Raw genomic sequence first — 8,179 nt, forward strand, 5'->3', positions numbered from 1 at the left:
GACTTGATACATCCGTATCTAGACAAATCTAAGACAAGAATTTTGGGACGGAGGGAGTACTTTATGAACATCAATGCTACCTTTTAAGAGGGTATATTTGCCTCAGTAACTTGTGTTATGGATATTGCATGTAATCCCTCCGCTCTCATGCCTTTGAAGACATGTTTTAGTGTCTTTGTTCACTCATTTCTGTGCGTATATGTAGTCATATATGGAGTATAATATCAAAAATCATCTTATATTTCTGAACGGAGGTAGTAATGAAATATGGTTTCTGTTTAAATTAGAACCAGGTCCGCGGTGGAGATGAAGTCCTCAAAGTCATGCCGTGTGAACGGGAAGACCTGATGATGAGTTCTACTGCTGAACTATCCAGCTGCTGTGTCCTTGTCGCCACGTGTCCTAAACTAGTGTTTTCCTGTAGCATTGTTGTCAGGCGTGTTCTCGAGGCTGTACTTGACCACAACAATTTCCTGGCTGTGCCTTCGATTACGAAGGGTGTGGTTCTTGTAAAGCTTCCCAACAAATCTGATGTGGCCTGTCTTCATCATCATGTTTATGAGTGGAAAGACCACTCTGTTAGGTTCTCCAAGGTTGACAAGATGGTGATGGTGCATGTAGACATCTCACACGAAGTCCATGGCCTAGTCAGTTATGTGGGGTTCATCTCGTAGGTCGGTGGCAAGAAATAGTCTGCAGAGTTTAGTTAGTGCAACTTTGCTTGTCTGTAGTAAGTACTATTGTTCAGTACTTGATTTGTGTTTGTGAACCCTATATTGTTTATTAGTACTGCCGCTTTTGGTGTGTGGTCAGTCCTAAGAACGGTCATGTTAATGTCTGTCCACTCAATTCAGTCTGTACATTTTGAAGTATCCAGATCATATTTTTGTGAGGACGGTTTATCAATTATGGTTACACTCCAATATCTGTATGCATTGCAGGGTTTATCGCACCCACCAGGATTTCCAGTCCCATGGATGTTCGGTCCATACGATTTGTCACGACCTTTGGACTGTCCTGCTTGTGGGAGTAGGCAGGGCCCCTGCATGCCATTCTTAGTTAGACGATCAATCTTCTGTTTAGTACTTCAACATAGTGATTTCCTGGTAAGGATTCACTCGTGTCACATCAAGTAAATATTATTGATTTACTATCTAAATCTTATTGATTTAATGTCATGTTTTCTTTCCTTTCCTGCAATTTTATGATGCAGGTTTTGCCATGTGACATTCATCATAGAATAAACCGTTTGGTTTGCTCTACGATGGCTATTTTTGCAGGTTTCACTTCTTAAGTCGTGTCAGTAATGAAGGCACTGTCCATCACTTATATTACTGGAAAAAATTGGATCAGTCTGTTGTCCGAGTACAAGCTGAATCCCTATGATGAACTGCAGTTTGGTTTAACAAAAATGCCACAATTAGTCCTTCTCGCGTTTAAAAGAAATGAAGAAAAAAACTGGATCACGATCACGGTCAAGTTAGAAAGCTGATCATAGCAGACCAGACATGATCGCCGCTGTCTCGCACAGATCGAGCACTGGCAGTTGCTCTAGCACTGACAGTGGCAGCAACTCAGTCTGATCCAGCTGAGGATTGGGCACCGACCGCGTCAGCGGATCAGTCCGATCTACCGGAGGATCGGGCATCGACACCAGCTCTACAAGGTGTTGGAAATATTCCCTAGAGGCAATAATAAAATGGTTATTATTATATTTCCTTGTTCATGATAATTTTCTATTGTTCATGCTATAACTGTGTTATCCGGAAATCATAATACATGTGTGAATATATAGACCACAACATGTCCCTAGTGAGCCTCTAGTTGACTAGCTCGTTGATCTACAGATAGTCATGGTTTCCTGACTATTGACATTGGATGTCATTGATAACGGGATCACATCATTAGGAGAATGATGTGATGGACAAGACCCAATCTTAAGCGTAGCACAGATCGTGTAGTTCGTTTTGCTAGAGCTTTTTCCAAATGTCAAGTGTCATTTCCTTAGACCATGAGATTGTGCAACTCCCGGATACCGTTGGAGTGCTTTGGGTGTGCCAAACATCACGACATAACTGGGTGACTATAAAGGTGCACTACGGGTATCTCCGAAAGTGTCTGTTGGGTTAGCACGAATCGAGACTGAGATTTGTCACTCCGATGACGGAGAGGTATCTCTGGGCCCACTCGGTAATGCATCATCATAATGAGCTCAATGTGACCAAGTGTCTGGTCACGGGATCATGCATTACGGTACGAGTAAAATGACTTGCCGGTAACGAGATTAAACGAGGTATTGGGATACCGACGAGCGAATCTCGGGCAAGTAACGTACCGATTGACAAAGGGAATTGTATACGGGATTGATTGAATCCTCGACATCATGTTTCATCCGATGAGATCATCGAGGAGCATGTGGGAGCCAACATGGGTATCCAGATCCTGCTGTTGGTTATTGACCGGAGAGGTGTCTCAGTCCTGTCTGTATGTCTCCCGAACCCGTAGGGTCTACACACTTAAGGTTCGGTGACACTAGGGTTGTTGAGATATTAGTATGCGGTAACCCAAAAGTTGTTCGGAGTCCCGGATGAGATCCCGGACGTCATGAGGAGTTCCGGAATGGTCCGGAGTTGAAGATTTATATATAGGAAGTCCAGTTTTGGCCATCGGGAAAGTTTCGGGGGTCACCGGTATTGTACCGGGACCACCGGAAGGGTCCCGGGGGTCCACCGGGTGGGGCCACCTATCCCGGAGGGCCCCATGGGCTGAAGTGTGAGGGGAACCAGCCCCTGGTGAGCTGGTGCTCCCCCCTTGGGCCTCCCCCTGCGCCTAGGGTTGGAAACCCTAGGGGTGGGGGTGCCCCACTTGGCTTGGGGGGCAAGCCACCCCCCTTGGCCGGTGCCCCCCATCTAGATGGGATCTAGAGGGGCCGGCACCCCCTGGACCCCTATATAAAGAGGGGGGGGGGGAGGGAGGGCTTCGCACCCTAGACCCTGGCGCCTCCCTCTACCTCCCGTCACACCTCTCCCTCTCGTTGTTCTTGGCGAAGCCCTGCCGAGATCGCTGCTGCATCCACCACCAGGCCATCGTGCTGCTGGATCTCCATCAACCTCTCCTTCCCCCTTGCTGGATCAAGAAGGAGGAGACGTCTTCCCAATCATACGTGTGTTGAACACGGAGGTGCCATCCGTTCGGCGCTAGGATCTCCGGTGATTTGGATCACGGCGAGTACGACTCCCTCAACCCCGTTCTCTTGAACGCTTCCGCACGCGATCTACAAGGGTATGTAGATGCACTCCTCTCTCTCGTTGCTAGATGACTCCATAGATTGGTCTTGGTGAAGCATAGAATTTTTTTATTTTCTGCAACGTTCCCCAATAGTGGCATCATGAGCCAGGTTTATGCATAGTTTCTATGCACGAGTAGAACACAAACTTGTTGTGGGCGTAGATGTTGTCAATTTTCTTGCCACTACTAGTCTTATCTTGCTTCGGCGGCATCATGGGATGAAGCAGCCCGGACCGACCTTATACGTACGCTTACGTGAGACAGGTTCCACCGACTGACATGCACTAGTTGCATAAGGTGGCTAGCGGGTGTCTGTCTCTCCCACTTTAGTTGGAGCGGATTCGATGAAAAGGGTCCTTATGATGGGTAAATAGAAATTAGCATATCACGTTGTGCTTTTACGTAGGTAAGAAACGTTCTTGCTAGAAACCTATAGAAGCCACGTAAAAACATGCAACAACAATTAGAGGACGTCTAACTTGTTTTTGCAGCATGTGCCGTGTGATGTGATATGGCCAGAAGTTTGTGATGAATGATATATATGTGATGTATGAGATCATGTTCTTGTAATAGGAATCACGACTTGCATGTCAATGAGCATGACAACCGGCAGGAGCCATAGAAGTTGTCTTATTTATTGTATGACATGCGTGTCAATGAATAAACACCATGTAATTACTTTACTTTATTGCTAAACCATTAGCCATAGTAGTAGAAGTAATAGTTGGCGAACAACTTCAAGGAGACACGATGATGGAGATCATGGTGTCATGCCGGTGACGAAGATGATCATGGCGCCCCGAAGATGGAGATCAAAGGAGCAATATGATATTGGCCATATCATGTCACTATTTGATTGCATGTGATGTTTATCATGTTTTACATCTTATTTGCTTAGAACGACGGTAGCTTAAATAAGATGATCCCTCGCAATAATTTCAAGAAAGTGTTCCACCTAACTGTGCACCATTGCGAAGGTTCGTTGTTTCAAAGCACCACATGATGATCGGGTGTGATAGATCCTAACGTTCGAATACAACGGGTGTAAGCCAGATTTACACACGCAATACACTTAGGTTGACTTGACGAGCCTAGCATGTACAAACATGGCCTCGGAACACGGAAGACCGAAAGGTCGAGCATGAGTCGTATAGAAGATACGATCAACATGAAGATGTTCACCGATGTCGACTAGTCCGTCTCACGTGATGATCGGACACGGCCTAGTTGACTCGGATCATGTTTCACTTAGATGACTAGAGGGATGTCTGTCTGAGTGGGAGTTCATTGAATAATTTGATTAGATGAACTTAATTATCATGAACTTAGTCTAAAATCTTTACAATATGTCTTGTAGATCAAATGGCCCACGCTAATGTTGCCCTCAACTTCAACGCGTTCCTAGAGAAAACCAAGCTGAAATATGATGGAAACAACTATACGGACTGGGTCCGGAACCTGAGGATCATCCTCATAGCTGCAAAGAAAGATTATGTCTTAGAAGCACCACTAGGTGAAGCACCCATCCCAGAGAACCAAGACGTTATGAATGCTTGGCAGTCTCGTGCTGATGATTACTCCCTCGTTCAGTGCGGCATGCTTTATAGCTTAGAACCGGGGCTCCAAAAGCGTTTTGAGCAACACGGAGCATATGAGATGTTCGAAGAGCTGAAAATGGTTTTCCAAGCTCATGCCCGGGTCGAGAGATATGAAGTCTCCGACAAGTTCTTCAGTTGTAAGATGGAGGAAAATAGTTCTGTCAGCGAGCACATACTCAAAATGTCTGGGTTGCACAACCGCTTGACTCAGCTGGGAGTTAATCTCCCGGATGACGCGATTATTGACAGAATCCTTTACTCGCTTCCACCGAGCTACAAGAGCTTTGTGATGAACTTCAATATGCAGGGGATGGAAAAGACCATTCCTGAGGTATATTCAATGCTGAAATCAGCGGAGGTAGAGATCAAAAAGGAACATTAAGTGTTGATGGTGAATAAAACCACTAAGTTCAAGAAAGGCAAGGGTAAGAAGAACTTCAAGAAGGACGGCAAGGTAGTTGCCGCGCCTGGTAAGCCAGTTGCCGGGAAGAAGCCAAAGAATGGACCCAAGCCTGAGACTGAGTGTTTTTATTGCAAGGGAAGTGGTCACTGGAAGCGGAACTGCCCCAAGTACTTAGCGGACAAGAAGGCCGACAACAATAAAGGTATATGTGATATACATGTAATTGATATGTACCTTACCAGTACTCGTAGTAGCTCCTGGGTATTTGATACCGATGCGGTTGCTCATATTTGTAACTCAAAGCAGGAGCTACGGAATAAGCGGAGACTGGCGAAGGACGAGGTGACGATGCATGTCGGGAATGATTCCAAGGTCGATGTGATCGCCGTCGGCACGGTACCTCTACATTTACCTACGGGATTAGTTTTAAACCTCAATAATTGTTATTTAGTGCCAGCTTTGAGCATGAACATTGTATTTGGATCTCGTTTAATACGAGATGGCCACTCATTTAAATCCGAGAATAATGGTTGTTCTATTTATATGAGAGATATGTTTTATGATCATGCCCCGATGGTCAATGGTTTATTCTTAATGAATCTCGAACGTGATGTTACACATATTCATAATGTGAATACCAAAAGATGTAAAGTTGATAACGATAGTCCTACACACTTGTGGCACTGCCGCATTGGTCACATTGGTGTCAAGCGCATGAAGAAGCTCCATGGTGATGGACTTTTAGAGTCTCTCGATTATGAATCATTTGACACATGCGAACCATGCCTCATGGGCAAAATGACCAAGACTCCGTTCTCCGAAACAATGGAGCGAGCAACCAACTTATTGGAAATCATACATACTGATGTGTGCGGTCCAATGAGCGTTGAGGCTCGCGGAGGATATCATTATGTTCTCACTCTCACTGATGACTTGAGTAGATATGGGTATGTCTACTTGATGAAACACAAGTCTGAGACCTTTGAAAAGTTCAAGGAATTTCAGAATGAGGTAGAGAATCAACGTGACCGAAAGATAACATTCTTACGATCAGATCGTGGAGGAGAATATTTAAGTCACGAATTTGGTACGCACTTAAGGAAATGTGGAATCGTTTCACAACTCACGCCGCCTGGAACACCTCAGCGTAACGGTGTGTCCGAACATCGTAATCGCACTTTATTGGATGTGGTGCGATCTATGATGTCTCTTACCGATTTACCGCTATCATTTTGGGGATACGCTCTAGAGACAGCTACATTCACTTTAAATAGGGCACCATCTAAATCCGTTGAAACGACACCGCATGAATTATGGTTTGGGAAGAAACCTAACCTGTCGTTTCTAAAAGTTTGGGGATGCGATGCTTATGTCAAGAAACTTCAACCTGAAAAGCTCGAACCCAAGTCGGAAAAATGCGTCTTCATAGGATATCCTAAGGAAACCATTGGGTATACCTTGTACCTCAGATCCGAAGGGAAGATCTTTGTTGCCAAGAACGGGTCCTTTCTGGATAAAGAGTTTCTCTCGAAAGAAGTAAGTGGGAGGAAAGTGGAACTTGATGAAGTACTACCTCTTGAACCGGAAAGTAGCGCAACTCTGGAAGATGTTCCTATGGTGCCTGCACCGACTAGAGAGGAAGTTAATGATGATGATCAAGGTACTCCGGATCAAGTTACTATTGAACTTTGTAGGTCCACAAGGACACGTTCCACACCAGAGTGGTATGGCAACCCTGTCTTGGAAATCATGTTGTTAGACAATGGTGAACCTTCGAACTATGAAGAAGCGATGGCGGGCCCAGATTCCAACAAATGGCTTGAGGCCATGCAATCCGAGATAGGATCCATGTATGAAAACGAAGTATGGACTTTGACAGACTTGCCCGATGATCGGCAAGCGATAGAAAACAAATGGATCTTTAAGAAGAAGACGGACGCGGATGGCAATGTTACCATCTACAAAGCTCTACTTGTCGCTAAGGGTTATCGAAAAGTTTAAGGGGTTGATTACGATGAGACATTCTCTCCCATAGCGAAGCTAAAGTCCGTCCGAATCATGTTAGCAATTGCCGCATACTATGATTATGAGATATGGCAAATGGACATCAAAACGGCATTCCTTAACGGCTATCTTAAGGAAGAAATGTATATGATGCAGCCGGAAGGTTTTGTCGACCCTGAGAATGCTAACAAGGTATGCAAATTCCAGCGATCCATTTATGGGCTGGTGCAAGCATCTCAGAGTTGGAACATTCGATTTGATGAGATGATCAAAGCGTTTGGGTTTATGCATACTTATGGAGAAGCCCGCGTTTACAAGAAAGTGAGTGGGAGCTCTGTAGCATTTCTCATATTATATGTAGATGACATACTTTTGATGGGAAACGATATAGAACTTTTGGAAAGCATTAAGGCCTACTTGAATAAGTGTTTTTCAATGAAGGACCTTGGAAAAGCTGCTTACATATTAGGCATCAAGATCTATAGGGATAGATCGAGACGCCTCATAGATCTTTCACAAAGCACATACCTTGATAAGATATTGAAGAAGTTCAATATGGATCAGTCCAAGAAGGGGTTCTTGCCTGTGTTGCAAGGTGTGAAATTGAGCTCAGCTCAATGCCCGACCACGACAAAAGATAGAGAAAAGATGAGTGTCGTCCCCTATGCCTCGGCCATAGGGTCTATCATGTATGCCATGCTATGTACCAGACCTGATGTAAACCTTGCCATAAGTTTGGTAGGAAGGTACCAAAGTAATCCCGGCATGGAACACTGGATAACAGTCAAGAACATCCTAAAGTACCTGAAAAGGACTAAGGATATGTTTCTCGTTTATGGAGGTGACGAAGAGCTCGTCGTAAATGGTTACGTCGACGCTAGCTTCG

The sequence above is a fragment of the Triticum aestivum genome, chromosome 7B, assembly GCF_018294505.1.
Source record: "Triticum aestivum cultivar Chinese Spring chromosome 7B, IWGSC CS RefSeq v2.1, whole genome shotgun sequence".
In the NCBI taxonomy this organism is placed as follows: Eukaryota; Viridiplantae; Streptophyta; class Magnoliopsida; order Poales; family Poaceae; genus Triticum; species Triticum aestivum.